Source organism: Gasterosteus aculeatus, chromosome 21 (genome assembly GCF_964276395.1).
Source record: "Gasterosteus aculeatus chromosome 21, fGasAcu3.hap1.1, whole genome shotgun sequence".
Classification (NCBI taxonomy): Eukaryota; Metazoa; Chordata; class Actinopteri; order Perciformes; family Gasterosteidae; genus Gasterosteus; species Gasterosteus aculeatus.
In genome coordinates this window covers 2,072,133-2,088,083 of record NC_135708.1, presented here as the reverse complement: position 1 = coordinate 2,088,083, position 15,951 = coordinate 2,072,133, and the positions used below count along the sequence as shown (strand labels likewise).

At 44.6% G+C, this 15,951-nt stretch overlaps 1 protein-coding gene across 1 annotated transcript in view; it reads right to left on the bottom strand.

The window, feature by feature from the left end:
* The window catches only part of LOC144390233 (uncharacterized), a 145,473-nt gene extending 130,264 nt beyond the window's left edge, over positions 1 to 15,209 (bottom strand). The window contains exon 1 of the mRNA XM_078096675.1: positions 14,998 to 15,209. The gene's annotated coding sequence lies outside the window, so the exon portion shown is untranslated. The remainder of the gene's footprint in view (positions 1 to 14,997) is intronic.
* Positions 15,210 to 15,951: the final 742 nt, after the last annotated feature.

Sequence of the window (15,951 nt, the reverse complement as noted above, 5' to 3'; positions counted from 1 at the left end):
CCCAGCTGGAGGTAACGCCCCTGATTTGTATCCACTCCCACCATGGGAGGAGACGGCGTATGGGACAGCCCAAGGGGGTGGTTACAGGGGAGGCTATGGAGGTAACTGCTGGGGAGGAGCGTGTTGAGGAGGTCCATATGCAGGGGGAGGAGGAAGAGGCGGACGCAGATGGGGAAGAGGTTGTTTCCACTGTGGTATGGAGGGGCACCGTGTTAAGGAGTGTCCTGGTAAAGGAAGACAGGGGAGGGGTAGAGGTGTCCCACCCCAGGAAGCATGGGGTCCCAACGCACATGCTGCACCGCCCCCTAGAGGACAGTACCCCACACTGGAGGACTGGGGCTATGAGGCAGATGCCTCTCAGTGACACACCCCCGAGAGAGACCCGGACAGCAGGGGCAGGGCAGACCCCATGCTGTCACTCACGGTACTACAACAACAACTGCAAAAAAAACAAAATGGATGGAACGGTTCTGCATTGCAATGACAATGGACAAACGAATGGCCAGTGGGTGGTGCAGCCACGAGACTTGAGAACTCCAACAGTATGGTGGCCAAGGGAGACCAGGCAGCGGACCAAGCTGCAAAACAGGCTGCAGGTTACCTGGGCTCCAAATGGTAAGTGCAGAAGATGAGGGATAGTTGGGGCCACAACTTAACGAGGAACAAATTAAGGAAGCCCAAAAGGGGGCGTGTCCTCAGGAGAAAACGGTGTGGAAGCAAAGAGGGGCTACAGAGGTTGGAGGCCTCTGGAGGTCCCCTGATGGTCGCCCAGTAATGCCGCCGGGCATCAGAAACAGGTGTTTACAGGAGGCACATGGGATGGCTCATGTGGGGCACAAACAAAAATTGGCTAAAATCTGTGCACAGACAAATTTAACCTGGGTTCAAGCGCTCCCACTCGCGTTAATGGCCATTAGAAGCTCAGTAAATCAGGGTACGAACTGACCACCGGGAGACAGTTCCCTGGATCCAGTGCCGGCCTGAAGCTTAGGCCCAACCCGGAAGCTCCACCAGGTGAGTATGCATGTCGTATAACGATCTACGAGCTCCTGTTTCAGATTTTGCGGACCAGGTGTGAGACAAAACAGGGGATCAGAACGCCCACAACCCCCACACGGCAGCCTGGGTCCTCCTGAGGGTGATAAAGAGGAAGTGGTCAGAGCCGCGGTGGACAGGTCCATACCAGGTGGAGGAGAGATCCTCACATGCAGTGAGGCTGAGAGGGAAAGGTGATACCTGGTACCACTGGAGCCAGTGCGCCACCGCAGAGGAACCTGCTCGCACTCTCCAGGACGTCCTGAAGGATCAGGAGAAAGAGGCGGCAACGGTCCCCAAACGGTCCCCAAACGCACTCTCAACGGGCAGTTGACTGACAGACACCCAGAGCATGGTGATCTGTGTCGATTGTCTACAACCAAGAAGACTAAGAATAAGTGTATAACTATCCTCTTATCTGTTCTATCTTTCTCAATTCTCCGCTTTAGTTTAGCAAAAAAAAAAAAACCAAGAACAAGACACTATCCCATTATTGGCCTGGAAAGGAGGCAAGATGAGGTGGCTGATCCGGCAGACGTTCTCCAGTAGCTGGGGTGATCTCTGAAGAGATCAAAAGGGGGAATTGTGAGATGCATGTACTGATAAAATATATTATAACACTGTTTTGTGCCAAGGCCTTGTCTCACGTGTCCTGTATTTGACCCTGATGTGCAAAGAGCAGCATGATACAAAATGTTAGTTTGTTTAGTTAGCTGTGTCCTGAGAAGGGAGGAGAGTCGACTCGATCTCATAGACTCTTCAAAACAAAGGACTTCTGTTCATGGCCTTAGTTCATATCTTATTCGGTACGAAAGTTCTGGATCCACGTTTTTACTTTATGTCAATTAATTATGATTTTCACCGGCCACTGAGGAGGATCTTGTGTATGTGTGTGTGTGTGTGTAATGTAATGCTACCCTCAGCTTCACCTAGGTTCTTATCTCAACCTGCTTTGCAGCTTCTCGTAACTGGCACGGAGAATGTCCTCCACATGTGTATAAAAACTCAGCGTTTTTACTGCTCGAAGACGTCATTACGCCGAGCGCTAGGATACGTGCTGGTGTGTTGGACCTCCTGCTTGCAAGCAAACAGGATAAATAAATGTTAACTTTTTGACTTTAATTGATCAACGTGTTGAGTTCCTTCTCATCAGCCAACTCGGGGGGATCGGAGATCCTGACACTGCTCTAACAACTCGCTCAAACTGCGTCGCAGAATGTCGACTTTCTCTCTGCTGTTTTCTCTCTCTGAGCTGCTGTGACGCCAACTGGCACCCAACTGTCACTAAGGTGCCACCAAGGTGCCACTAAGGTGCCAAAGACCAACCGTTATGTGCCAGTGAGCGCGAGCCAGCAGCACGGCACCAAGACGTGAATCCTCTAAAGTGGAAGTGAAGCTCAGGCAGAATGGTGGTGTGATGGAAGTTGTGCCGTTTACTCTGCCGATGTTAGCTTGCTCTTCACAGATGAGGTAACGTTCCCTACGAGCTAGCCGAGCTAACGTTAGCTAGCTAAATGCCCAACATTGAGACCGTAGTGATCCGGTCAAATATCGTCGTCATGGAGATGATGTAATTCAACATGTCAGCCGCAGTCACTTGGTGACAATCGATGAGCACGCTATCCATGGTAGAAGCTGTAAAGAGGGAAATCTAACATGCAGGCAAAGCTTTATGAAATATAAATATCAGAATCACTCTCTCAGCAGCATCTTCTCCTGCTGATACTCAGACAGATGTTCTGCAGATGCTGCACAGTGAGACCATCATAGACGCTGTTCTGCTCTCCTTGTGTGTATTTAGCTCGCTACACAATTCAGCAGTAAGACAAACTCCTTTTAAATGAATACGGGAGTCAGGACGTAGCGTCCAAGCTCCAGATGCACTGAACTTTGACAGAATATACTAATGGAGAAAATAGGACTAAAATAGGACTTCTATGCTAAACAAATACTTGCAGACTTTTGAAGGCTTTAACACATGAAGGACGGCAGCAGATAAATTTCCTGAGAACTTCCTCTTTAGAGCCAATGTCGGGCCAATGTCAACATTCATTTTAAAAGGGACAGTGTGGAGTCCACAGTGTTGAGATGCTACAGTAAATGGACACCCACCTATATTCCATTATTTATGTATTTGATTTTCTAATTATTTGTTCATTAAACTAGCATATGTTCTTTTGCGAAGAGATACTCTGTATATCTGTTGGTAAGTGAGAATGAGTTATGCTCAAACAAGCACTGAGGTCACCTAAGGGGTCATTTTAGGAGTCAAGCGGGAGATGATTTCGCGCGCTTGGGAGAAGTAAGGAAAGAAGGAAAATAGTGAGCTAAAGTTTACCTGTGTATCTGATCTGATTCTTACCTGTTCTTACGGAGGAATAAAGCACTTCTTAAAAACTAAAGCACGCCTCACGTCTGTCCACGTGTGCTACATTCCTACTGTGATGATCCTTCAAGACGCTTTGAACTGATTGTTTCTTTTTGTTGTTTATTAACCAACATGCTGTCTGTTTGATTGTTGTTACTGTTAATTAATAGGACAACACACACTGGGGGCAGATGACGAGCAACTAACCGTCCAATAGCCTTTCATCAAAATGTTTCTTATTGTCCACCATATGCTCATGTTATAATCATGTCTAGGGAATTTTGCAAGTAGGGATATAGCTATATTTATATATCCAGGTAGTGACAATTTGTGTTCTATGGGTGTGTGTTACTAAATGTCCCTGGTCTGTGAGGAAGTGATGTGAATGGTTAAAAACTCCGAATAAATTAATCAACATCATTGATTAGGCTCATTAAGGCTAATGTTCCCTATCTACTTCTGTCTGTATTTAAGGTCTGATGTGGGACACAAACAGTTTGATGAGTCTCTGGTAGTTTGAGGTCAGCTTGGTGTGTCAGGGTCACATTAACCAGGCTGAGAGTTTGACAGAGAAAAGGTTTCCAGCTCTACCTCCTTTAACAGACTCATGGTATGTGACTGCAGCAGGCCTCTTCATACCTGAGAGTCTCCAGTGTGCAGTGTGGACTCTCCAGTCCAGCAGACAGCAGCTTCACTCCTGAACGCTGCAGGTGGTTGTTACTCAGATCCAGCTCTCTCAGACTAGAGGACTGGGAGCTGAGAACTGAGGACAGAGCGTCACAGCTTCTCTCTGAGAGGTTACAGCCATCCAGTCTGAAGAGAGAACAATCAACAAGAAGAAAGATAACATTATTGTTATGAAATGAAATCTTCTTTGATGTATTTGAACTAAAATAAATCAGTAGGACCAAAGAAAATGTAATTAGCTCCATATTAAACAAGAGGAACAATTTACAGTAAGTACTGTAGTATCAATATAAGGATGAGGCAGGGATAGTTAATGTTGTTGTTAATGTTTATTAGACCTAAATACAGAATTAGGCTTCTCTATCCTCTATTTGACTTCTTTTAAAGAAAGATGAAGAGAGAGAACAAAGTGAGTGTTAATGAGAAATTAATGTTTTTTGTGTGATCTTGTGTTTTTTACATCCTGAATTACAAATAAACAACCATCAGACAAAAAAGTATTGAGTCCTACTCTACTATTATCCTTTTCATCCATTAAATACATCAAAACAAAACATAACAAAGCTTGAGAGGAAAAACAGGATTTACCTGTGATGTTTTTTTGTGAAGGAACATTGTCTTTCAGACTGTCTATTTTTTAAGCTACTGAATTGGTTTTGTCTAAAAGGTTCTTGTAATGTCAGGAAAACAAACATACATTCACAAAAAGGGCCAAAGTTTTGTCCCTGAGATTACTTCCTCTGTTTACAAAGTTCTGGTTTATTTCCTGGTGAAAAAGATTTTTATGAAACCTGAAATCTTAAACAAACAATTTTAAGAAGGGAGCTGATAGTTTAGACACACATTTAAATCATTGAAGACAAACCCATTTTCCTCAATTAGTGATATTATCACGTAGCATAAATAAGAAGATTAATAGGATGACCCTGTTATGTTTTATTGTGAATGAACATTGTGTTTCAATTCCATGTAGCATGGATGTAAATAAAGACACCAAGTGGACATTAATTGGATCCTGACCTGAGAGTCTCCAGTTCACAGTGTGGACTCTTCAGTCCAGCAGACAGCAGCTTCACTCCTGAATCCTGCAGGTGGTTGTTACTCAGATCCAGCTCTCTCAGACTAGAGGACTGGGAGCTGAGAACTGAGGACAGAGCGTCACAGCTTCTCTCTGAGAGGTTACAGCCATCCAGTCTGAAGAGAGAACAATCAACAAGAAGAAAGATAACATTATTGTTATGAAATGAAATCTTCTTTGATGTATTTGAACTAAAATAAAATCAGTAGGACCAAAGAAAATGTGATTAGCTCCATATTAAACAAGAGGAACAATTTACAGTAAGTACTGTAGTATCAATATAAGGATGAGGCAGGGATAGTTAATGTTGTTGTTAATGTTTATTAGACCTAAATACAGAATTAGGCTTCTCTATCCTCTATTTGACTTCTTTTAAAGAAAGATGAAGAGAGAGAACAAAGTGAGTGTTAATGAGAAATTAATCTTTTTTGTGTGATCTTGTGTTTTTTAAATCCTGAATTACAAATAAACAACCATCAGACAAAAAAGTATTGAGTCCTACTCTACTATTATCCTTTTCATCCATTAAATACATCAAAACAAAACATAACAAAGCTTGAGAGGAAAAACAGGATTTACCTGTGATGTTTTTTTGTGAAGGAACATTGTCTTTCAGACTGTCTATTTTTTAAGCTTCTGAATTGGTTTTGTCTAAAAGATTCTTGTAATGTCAGGGAAACAAACATACATTCACAAAAAGGGCCAAAGTTTTGTCCCTGAGATTACTTCCTCTGTTTACAAAGTTCTGGTTTATTTCCTGGTGAAAAAGATTTTTATGAAACCTGAAATCTTAAACAAACAATTTTAAGAAGGGAGCTGATAGTTTAGACACACATTTAAATCATTGAAGACAAACCCATTTTCCTCAATTAGTGATATTATCACGTAGCATAAATAAGAAGATTAATAGGATGACCCTGTTATGTTTTATTGTGAATGAACATTGTGTTTCAATTTCATGTAGCATGGATGTAAATAAAGACACCAAGTGGACATTAATTGGATCCTGACCTGAGAGTCTCCAGTTCACAGTGTGGACTCTTCAATCCAGCAGACAGCAGCTTCACTCCTGAATCCTGCAGGTGGTTGTTACTCAGATCCAGCTCTCTCAGACTAGAGGACTGGGAGCTGAGAACTGAGGACAGAGCGTCACAGCTTCTCTCTGAGAGGTTACAGACACTCAGTCTGAAGAGAGGGATGAAAAAGAAGCAGTAAGTATAAAAGATGGCAGCATGTTTAAGTTCTGATGTAGGAATCTAACTCTCTCTGTACTTACAGAACTTTGTTGGAGGCTTTGACCACTGGCAGCAGCCTCAGAAGAGCCTCCTCTGAAGCAGAGTATTTCTTCAGGTCAAACACCTCCAGATCTTCTTCTGATGACAGTAAGATGAAGACCAGAGCTGACCACTGAGCAGGAGACAGTTCTTCTGTGGAGAGACGTCCTGATCTAAGGGACTGTTGGATCTCCTCCACTAGAGAACCATCATTCACTTCATTCAGACAGTGAAAAAGATTGATGCTTTTCTCTGGAGACACATTCTCACTGATCTTCTTCTTGATGTACTGGACTGTTCTCTGATTGGTCTGTGAGCGACTTCCTGTCTGTGTCAGCAGACCTCGTAGAAGAGTCTGATTGGTCTCCAGGGAAAGACCCAGGAGGAAGCGGAGGAACAAGTCCAGGTGTCCATTAGGACTCTGTAAGGCCTTGTCAACAGCACTCTGGTAGAGACGCTTTCGTTCAGGTTTGACTCTAAAGACTTTAGACACCAGGGAGTTTTTTTGTTCTTCTGACAGCAGATTGACACCAGAGCTGAAGAAGGTCAGATGGACATGAAGAGCAGCCAGAAACTCCTGAACACTCAGATGGACGAAGCAGAACACATTGTCCTGGTACAGTCCTCTCTCCTCTCTGAAGATCTGAGTGAACACTCCTGAGTACACTGAGGCTGCTCTGATTTCGATGCCACACTCTGTCAGGTCGGATTCATAGAAGATCAGGTTGCCTTTCTGCAGCTGATCAAAGGCCAGTTTTCCCAGAGACTCGATCATCTTCCTGCTCTCTGGACTCCAGTGTGGATCCGTCTCAGCTCCTCCATCGTACTTGACCTTCTTCACTTTGGACTGAACCACCAGGAAGTGGATGTACATCTCAGTCAGGGTCTTGGGCAGCTCTCCTCCCTCTCTGGTCTTGAACACCTCCTCCAGAACTGTAGCAGTGATCCAGCAGAAGACTGGGATGTGGCACATGATGTGGAGGCTTCGTGAGGTCTTGATGTGAGAGATGATCCTGCTGGCCTGCTCCTCATCTCTGAACCTCTTCCTGAAGTACTCCTCCTTCTGGGGGTCGGTGAACCCTCTGACCTCTGTCACCATGCCAACACACTCAGGAGGGATCTGATTGGCTGCTGCAGGTCGTGTGGTTATCCAGAGGCGAGCAGAGGGAAGCAGCTTCCCCCTGATGAGGTTTGTGAGGAGCACATCTACTGAGGAGGTCTCTGTGACATCAGTCAGGATCTCATTGTTGTGGAAGTCCAGAGGAAGTCGACACTCATCCAGACCGTCAAAGATGAACACAACCTGGAACTCTTCAAACCTGCAGATTCTTGCTGCTCTGGTTTCACTGAAGAAGTGATGAACAAGTTCCACCAAGCTGAACTTCTTCTCTCTCAGCACATTCAGCTCTCTGAAGGTGAATGGAAATGTGAACTGTATGTCCTGGTGGTCTTTGTCTTCAGCCCAGTCCAGAGTGAACTTCTGTGTTAATACTGTTTTCCCAATGCCAGCCACTCCCTTAGTCATCACTGTTCTGATTGGTTTCTCTCCTCCAGCTGAGGCTTTGAGGAGGTCTTCTTGTCTGATGGTTGTTTCTGGTCTCGCTGGGTTCCTGGATGCTGTTTCAATCTGTCTGACCTCATGTTCTTCGTTGACCTCTGCAGTCCCTCCCTCTGTGATGTAGAGCTCTGTGTAGATCTCATTCAGAAGGGTTGGGTTTCCTGCTTTAGCGATCCCCTCAAACACACACTGGAACTTCTTCTTCAGGTTGGATTTGAGTTCACGCTGACAAACTGCAGCAAGAAGTCCTGAATGAAGACAACAAAGAAGATTAATGAGTCAAAGAATAGATTTCAACATGTCCTTTTCTCAGAGAATGACTATGAATATATTCTGTCCATCTCTGGAGACATTAGTGAAGGTCTCATTTATCAGCATGGTAAGTCTGTAGAGAAATCCTCTTACTGCTCTGCAGACACTCAGCCAGCTCCTCCTGCTTCATTCTCCTCAGAAAGTGCAATGAGATCTTCACAAAGGCCTCTCTGCTCCTCCTCTGCTCTTCATCCAGCTGCTCCTCATCCTCCTTCTCTAAGCATTCTGGGTAATCTGAACTCACAACCTTCTGGATCTTCTTCAACTCGTTCTTCACAAAAGTGAGGATGTTCTCCTCCAGCAGCTGGAACAGAACATTCTATGAATGACACCAACTAGAACATGGAAGCCACCATCAGGTCCATGTTGGACAGACGGACAATCCACTGATCTACAAAGTGCAGTATGGAGATGATGGTGAACTGAGAGATGTAAAAGTAGTTGTACATGTACACACCATGAAGATGGAGTCCAGGTGTGTTTGATGCTGCTGGGCAGACGGACCTGTGGGAACCTCTGAGCTCTCCTGGTCCTCTCTGTGGAGGAACATGAACCATCAGCTCACATGGTGTTTGGACCATCAACACCAATACAACTGGCTTCTGTCATGATTGATCATGATGAAAACCAGATGCTGAAGACTGTTTATGATGACGGACAGTTTATTAGTTGAGTGACAGTTAGTCATCAGTTTCATCTGGTTTTAGTTCTTACTGTGGATCATAAAAACAACGTCTGCAGACCTCTGCATCTGGTACAAAGTCCTATGAAACTCCTCCAAACCTCTTTAGTCCGTCCCCTGACCTCTAGAAGTCTCCTTAGATCTTCTGAAACTAGTCTTTGGACCTTTTCACAGAGTCTACTGACGATACTTTGTCCAAACCTCTGCATGGAGTCCAGAGACCACGTCAGCTGGTCCACAGAGCACTGAGTTTATTCAAATCACATGTTCAGTCCCAGTCGTCTCCAGAAACCTGCAGCTGTCTCCAGATGTGACCTCTGCTGATCCTGATGTGGAGGAACTACCTCACATTGTGTTTACATCTAAAGATGTTTACAGTTAATGATTTACACTTAAACACACACAGACCAGTTAGATGATGGGTGTCTCAACTCAAGGCCCGAGGGCCAAATTTGGTCTGCTGGGGGGTCCAGTGCAGCCCGCTGGATGACTTTACTATTGTGAGAATTACACAAAGACACAAATTGCTTTTCTATAAAAGTAGCTGCTATTCCTAATCAGTCCACTGGGGGTCGCACTCTGTGAGTGAGCGCATGTGTTAGACCAGGGGGACCAGGGGCTTCATTTATAAAAGCTTGCGTAGGATTTGCTCCAGAAGTGGCGTACGGATGAAACGTAGGACGTGCGTACGCACAGAAATATTCAGACTTATAAAACGTCCTACGCAGTTTTCCCTTAATAAATCACAATCACTTCTAAATGCAGCGCAGCTTTTGCGGCTTCATGTCACGCCCATAGTTGCCCTTATATAGTCTGTGGAACGCCCACAAATTAATATTCATCGATTGCGAAATCATGACACTGAGAGGAAAACGAAGAAACGTAACTTCACTCAGTGTGAAGTGGAAATGATCATTGGGAGGTGGGAAGGAGAAGTAAGATGCTCTTTGGAGGACACAGTGTGGACATCACTGATGCCAACAAGGCACCTGAGGGGCAAAAGGTTGCAGAGCAACGCTGCAGCCTCACGACCTCGGACCCAAATAAAGAAAAACTGGTCTGACATCAAAGTTGATGCAAAAAAGCGTTTAGCCATCGCCAAAGTGTGTCCCCACGGGGGGGAAGGAGACACCGGAGCTGTCCCCTCCTGATGAGAGACTGGCGGCAGTGATTGGGGATCGGGGACAGGGTCTGGGCCAACATCGGCGTCAGGGGGTCGAGGCACGTGTGGAAGCTGTGCCACATCATGTAGCACAGCACACGCAGCACGATGTTTCACACTTTTTCAGGAGTAAACAACAACCTCCCTCCAGTGCAGTCGAGGCAGCGCCATCTGCCCTTAAACAGGCCGATGGTGCGCTGCACTACAGCGCCAAGCCTTCCATGTGCCACGTCTTCTAAGAGCAAAGATCAGCCATCAGCGTCATTACGCATTGTGACGGCATCATGGCGTTTTATTACCGTCCATCTGATCGCATCTGACAAGAAACAGCTGTGTTTAGAGGATGAATTTAATAACATGCCGATATTATTGCAGAACATATTTCACTTTTCTTTTTGAAAATGTGTTAATTAGTATTTCTGTTTGTTTTACGCTGCAGATCGATCAATCGGGTGTTCGTGTTATTAATGAGAGGCAGTATTAGTATTTCTTTTACAACAGTCTAGTTTTACACACTTTCACACACGTTTGCGTGTTTCTTGCATTTGCCGACGGTTCTCATTTCACCCGTTTTTGTGCGTACGCGTGGGTCCGAGCTTGCGTGAAGGACATTTTTCCGTCAAGTTTGCTTTTTATAAATACCAATTATTGCGTAGAGAGCGGCGTACGCCTTCTTTTGTGCGTACGCAACGTTTATAAATGAGGCCCCTGGTCCTTCACCAACGCAGTGCTGGTAGATCACCTAACATTGAAGAAAGAACCACGTCAGGTCACCACGCATGCATCAGTGCAAGTCATGGAGTGAGGAAACGACCAAGAACGTCTGCAGTAACTTATTGTTGATTGTTTCTTTACATGGATTCGTTTTGTGCTCCCGGTCTGCAGCGCTGTTGTTCCCTTGGTTACCGCTGCTGCTCGTTGTTATTATTCGGGCGATCGCCATGACTTGGATTGAAGCGTTGATGACAAAAAGCTTGCGAGCTGATAAAGTGTGGGCTCCCCTGTGTTAGACCTTTTAGACCACAGCGTTCCTCCAGGCAGCAGCGCCCGCTTGGAAATGACGGCCCCCCGTCGACCGGACCATCGCCTAAGATTTTACTGGTCCGGCCCACTTGAGATCAAAGTGGACAGTATCTGACTCAAACCTAAGATGAGTTTGACACCCTGGAGTTAGATGAAGATAATGAGTTCTGTCCTGATGGATCGTCATGGAAACAACACGTTAAACAATGAACAAACATTTATGTAATTCATGACTGAGGATCAGAACAGTTCTTCATCTGTTTAAGAACTTACTCTGGGTCATACGAACGGCGTCCATCTTTGAAGTTAATCACAGCATCTTTAGACCGATCACTCTTCATGGACAAACATCTGGGTTCAGGTCCAGATTGCAGACCAGGTTCAGGATCAGGTCCAGCTCCAGGTCCTGGTCTCTGATGGATCCTGGTTACACATGTATGTATTAAATGTATTGATCACAACATTAAAGCTACTCTCACATCGGGAATTAAGAATTAAAGCAATTAAAGCGTCTGTCTATGTCTAGCTGTATCTCACCCTTTTGTTGTGACACAATACTAATCATGGTTATTATTATTTTTTATCTTTCATCGTAGGCGTTGGACAACAGTACTTTCTGATTGATGTTGTCTTCATGGACAGATGTGAATACTTCCAAAGCCATTCTATTGTCTGTCAATCACAACAATGTGAGCGTGATGATGTCTGGGCCGTGGTGACTGATAATGCTGCTCACTGTCTGAAGGAATACAGGAGGCTCTGAGAGGAGTGTTGCCCAACAGCGTACATGTAACCTGCCTCTGCCATGTCATCACGCTGGTGGGTGAGACCTGGCAGCTCTGCAAATCATTCTCTATTGTGACATGGATGAGATCTGCCTGCTAGAAAGAGAAGATGGGTGCGCTTCCTCATCAGCAAGGAGTTTGTGCAAGCTAAGGCTCCGAGTTGCACTTGGAATTGAAGTTTACAATGTTTTTGATATTTCCACCAAAGTTAAGTTGAATTTTCAAAATGTTTAATTGTTTACTGCACGGGCTGTTGCAATTGTTATGCACCTTTGTTAGTAGATATTGACAGGACTATTCTTACTTAGTTTGATCTTACAAAGAACTAACGGCATTTTTTGCTCAGTCATGTATTTTGTTTAATTTAAACCAACAAATCTGAATTTTTTTTGAATGACTGTTCTGTTTGGACCCAAGAAAAGATATTGCCATGTTTTTATCATGCAGCATGTTTTTGCCTGAAATAAGGTTCTATGTATGGAAGTTTTCAGTTTTAACTGAATATATTGTCTACATTTCAGTTCTTAATTCACTGTCTCTGCGTGAAATGTTAAAAACCAAATTCTCAAAAATTAAAAAACAAAGAATTTGTGGGAAAAATTAAACCTGAATTTGAGAAAAATGAAACAGATTTTATAGGACCCTACTTACTCTGTGTCATAAGAACGGCGTCCATCGTTGAAGTTAAACCATCGACCCATAGAATGATCACTCTTCATGGACAAACATCTGGGTTCAGGAGACTTTCCTCTCTGCTGATGTGAACTGAAAGAAACACTGAGATTACATCATCACGTCATCATCTAATCATGAAGCATCAGCTCACATGTTGTCCGTCCACAGAGACCAAAACAAGGCAAAGGTCCATGACGTGAGGTCTGAATGTGGACCACATGACTCCCTGTAGTGGTTTAGGTCTACTGGTCCTGCTGGTCCCACTGACAATCAACAGCTCAGTCTTTCAGCTCACTGTTTTCTTCACCAGTCAGTTTGGTTTCGTCCCAACAGGTCTCACCAAGTCCTCCATGGAGCTCTCCCTCCCTCACTGGACACTGCTGAAGGGCCCTGGAGCAAGAAACCCAGAACCTCCACCAGAGAGTCTGGTAGAAACACCTCATCATCAGCCTGAGACCCTCACCTTGCATCAACAGAGGGACCAACATCTTTGAATTTTAGAGGAGGATTCATAGACTGGTTACTCTTCATGGACACACAGCTGGGTCCAGGTCCAGGTCCTGGTCTCTGATGGGTCCTGGTCACACATGTAGAAGCAGAGTCAGTGAGTCAGAGACGTTGGGACATGGAGACGAGTGGAGGACACTCGTCTCCTCTCACCTCTGAGCTTTGGTCTGGCTGTCATGTTCCCCACACAGAGGGGCTTCAGAGGGAGGGACTCCGTCCTCTGGGTCCTCAGCCTGATTCATAGCAGAGTCCACACCTTCACACCTTCACACCAACCTGCTGGGAGAGCTCACACGTTATTATCTTCATCAGGACAAACACACAGAGCTCATTCACCTCAACACTAAAACTCTCATGGGACACTTTGTGTTGTTGTCTTGAGACAACGTGTCAAGAGACGTCATTTTAAATTCTCACCCTATAAATGTCGTGTTTCTTTTAAGCGCTTTCCTTTGGCAGGAGGCAGCGGCCCATCAGGACGTTATTTATGTTAAATCACTATATAGGCCACTAAAACTCAGCATGCAGGATGACAACACGAGATATGTATAGTTTTATAATATCAATATTATAAGTAAGTATAGGTGGAAGGGAACCAAAAGTGTGGTGCAAAGATCAGTCCTGTAAAACCAAACAAAAGGTTGTTTAGATCTTATATACATATTGCTAGGTATTCATGCGTCCTGAACGCATGAATAATGAAAATAGGATAGTGAAATGATGACTTAAGAAAGTGGAAATTATGTGATAAAAAGTGGTAATAAATGATGACTTGGTTGGTGACTATGGTCACACAGAGTTGAACAACGTCTCACTGAGCAGCTATTAAACCAGGAAGTGTGAATGTGTGAATATATTTCCAACTTTAGCGAAGTGTAACCGTCGTACGTTCGATACCCGCTCACTCCTCTCTCATAACAAACAGGGACGTCCGACTTTTAGCGGAGTCTAAATTATCTTCCGTATTTCCGAGTCCGAAATAAATTGAACTTCTAGGGAGATAAAATACGTTCCGGGTGGTATTTATTACGTAGTTATCGTGATTAGTAACGATTGAAAAGTTATTCTCTCTTTATTGAACCAGTATTGGCAATTTCTCGCGCAGAATTGGCGGCGGCTTTGCGCATGCGCGCGTTGATTTCAGCCTGCACGTGACGTGTGTCTCCTCTGACTGCAGCTGGACTGCTGCGAGCCGCCGGGTTCCTGCTTCAGTGACGTCACGCCACGTCAGACACCACAGAAGTCTCCAATAAAACCAGATAAGGTCGCTGGTCGCTTTTGACCAGAAGTCGCCAAGAGGGTTTATAAAGTCAATGTACCAAACAACGAAGGAGCCTGCGCATGCGCACATCTCAAGTCACCATTTTGACTTTCTTTTTTTTGTGGCGGAAATGGACAAAAATCACCGTAACTAGCAGAAAGAAACCTGTCAGCGGAAAAACTGAAGACTAAAGAAAACAAACACAGTCAAACACTAAAAAGTGACTAAATGTGTTTAAAGCAGATGAAGAAATAAACATGACGCTTTGTGGACTTAAAGGACTGAAGCAGCAGGTGAGACAAACAGAGCGTCTCTCAGGTGTGTTTCAGGAACAAAGGCCCAGGTGAGCTCTGTGGTCCCTGCTGGGTCCTAGTGCCCCTCCGTCTGCTACCTTCCCCTCCTCATCAGTAACAGTCCTCACAGACCCCAGATCAGACTGAGCTCCTCTTCTTCATCACAGCGTCATCATTCAGACTAACAGCAGCTTCTCTCTGCCTGCTCACACAGGCGCCATCTTGTTTCCCAGCTTTAAACAATCACACCTTCACGACCATCAATGATGTCATTCAACCAATCACAGCTGCACTTACTGAGCTTGTAGACATGAACTTCCTCAGTGAGCAGCTCTCTTCTGTCCTCAGCAGGTCCGTGTAGAAAAGGAGCTCCGTGCTTCACTTCAGCTTCCATCAGACGGAGTGAAGTGACTTCTTATCAGCTTCTTATCTTTTATCACAGAGGGTGGGTCCTCACGTCAAGTCCAAAGTCTGACTGGTTGACTGAGTCTCAGTCTGAGCTGTTAACAGGGTCAAAGGTCCTCGTGAACAGAATCCTCCTCACGGCTCAACAAGAGTCTTTCAGGATCAAAACCAGCATCTGTGGAACGATCCTTCCACCTTGTAAAGAGTTGCTATGACAACAGACTGGATGCTGTTGTTGGACCAGATGGTTCAGAGGACCCGTGCACGCCCCTCTTTGTCACCTGGTCTTCTTCTACATGTAGACTAGTAGGGAACACGTGATGAAGCAGAAACCTTTGTAACAAATGTAGTGAAGAGTTTATATTGAATAAAAACATCCACTGAGACAACAGAGTCTGAGCTGAGAGTGTTTTTATTCTTCTCTCCACTTTGATGATCAGGTTGAACCTGTTGGGGCGGAACAACTTCCCCACGTATCAGTCTGAAGCCGCCTGCCAAATCACAAAGGACATGTTGTTACATGCAGTGTTCTACTTCCTCATCACATGGCACCTTGAACCCTCTGGCTCATATACCTGCTGTGCAAAGGATTGTGGGTAAGAACAGCCAGTAAAGCAGCCTGCTTGCACACAGTAAGATGTGACTGAATGTAGAAGACAAACTGTAATTCCTCCAGCTTCTGTCATTGATCATCATGAAAACCAGATGCTGAAGACTGTCGATGGACAGTTTATTAGTTGAGTGACAGTTAGTCATCAGTTTCATCTGGGTTTTACTTCTTACTGTGGGTCAGAAAAACAACGTCTGCAGATCTCTGCATCGAAAATACAAAGTCTAATGAAAGTA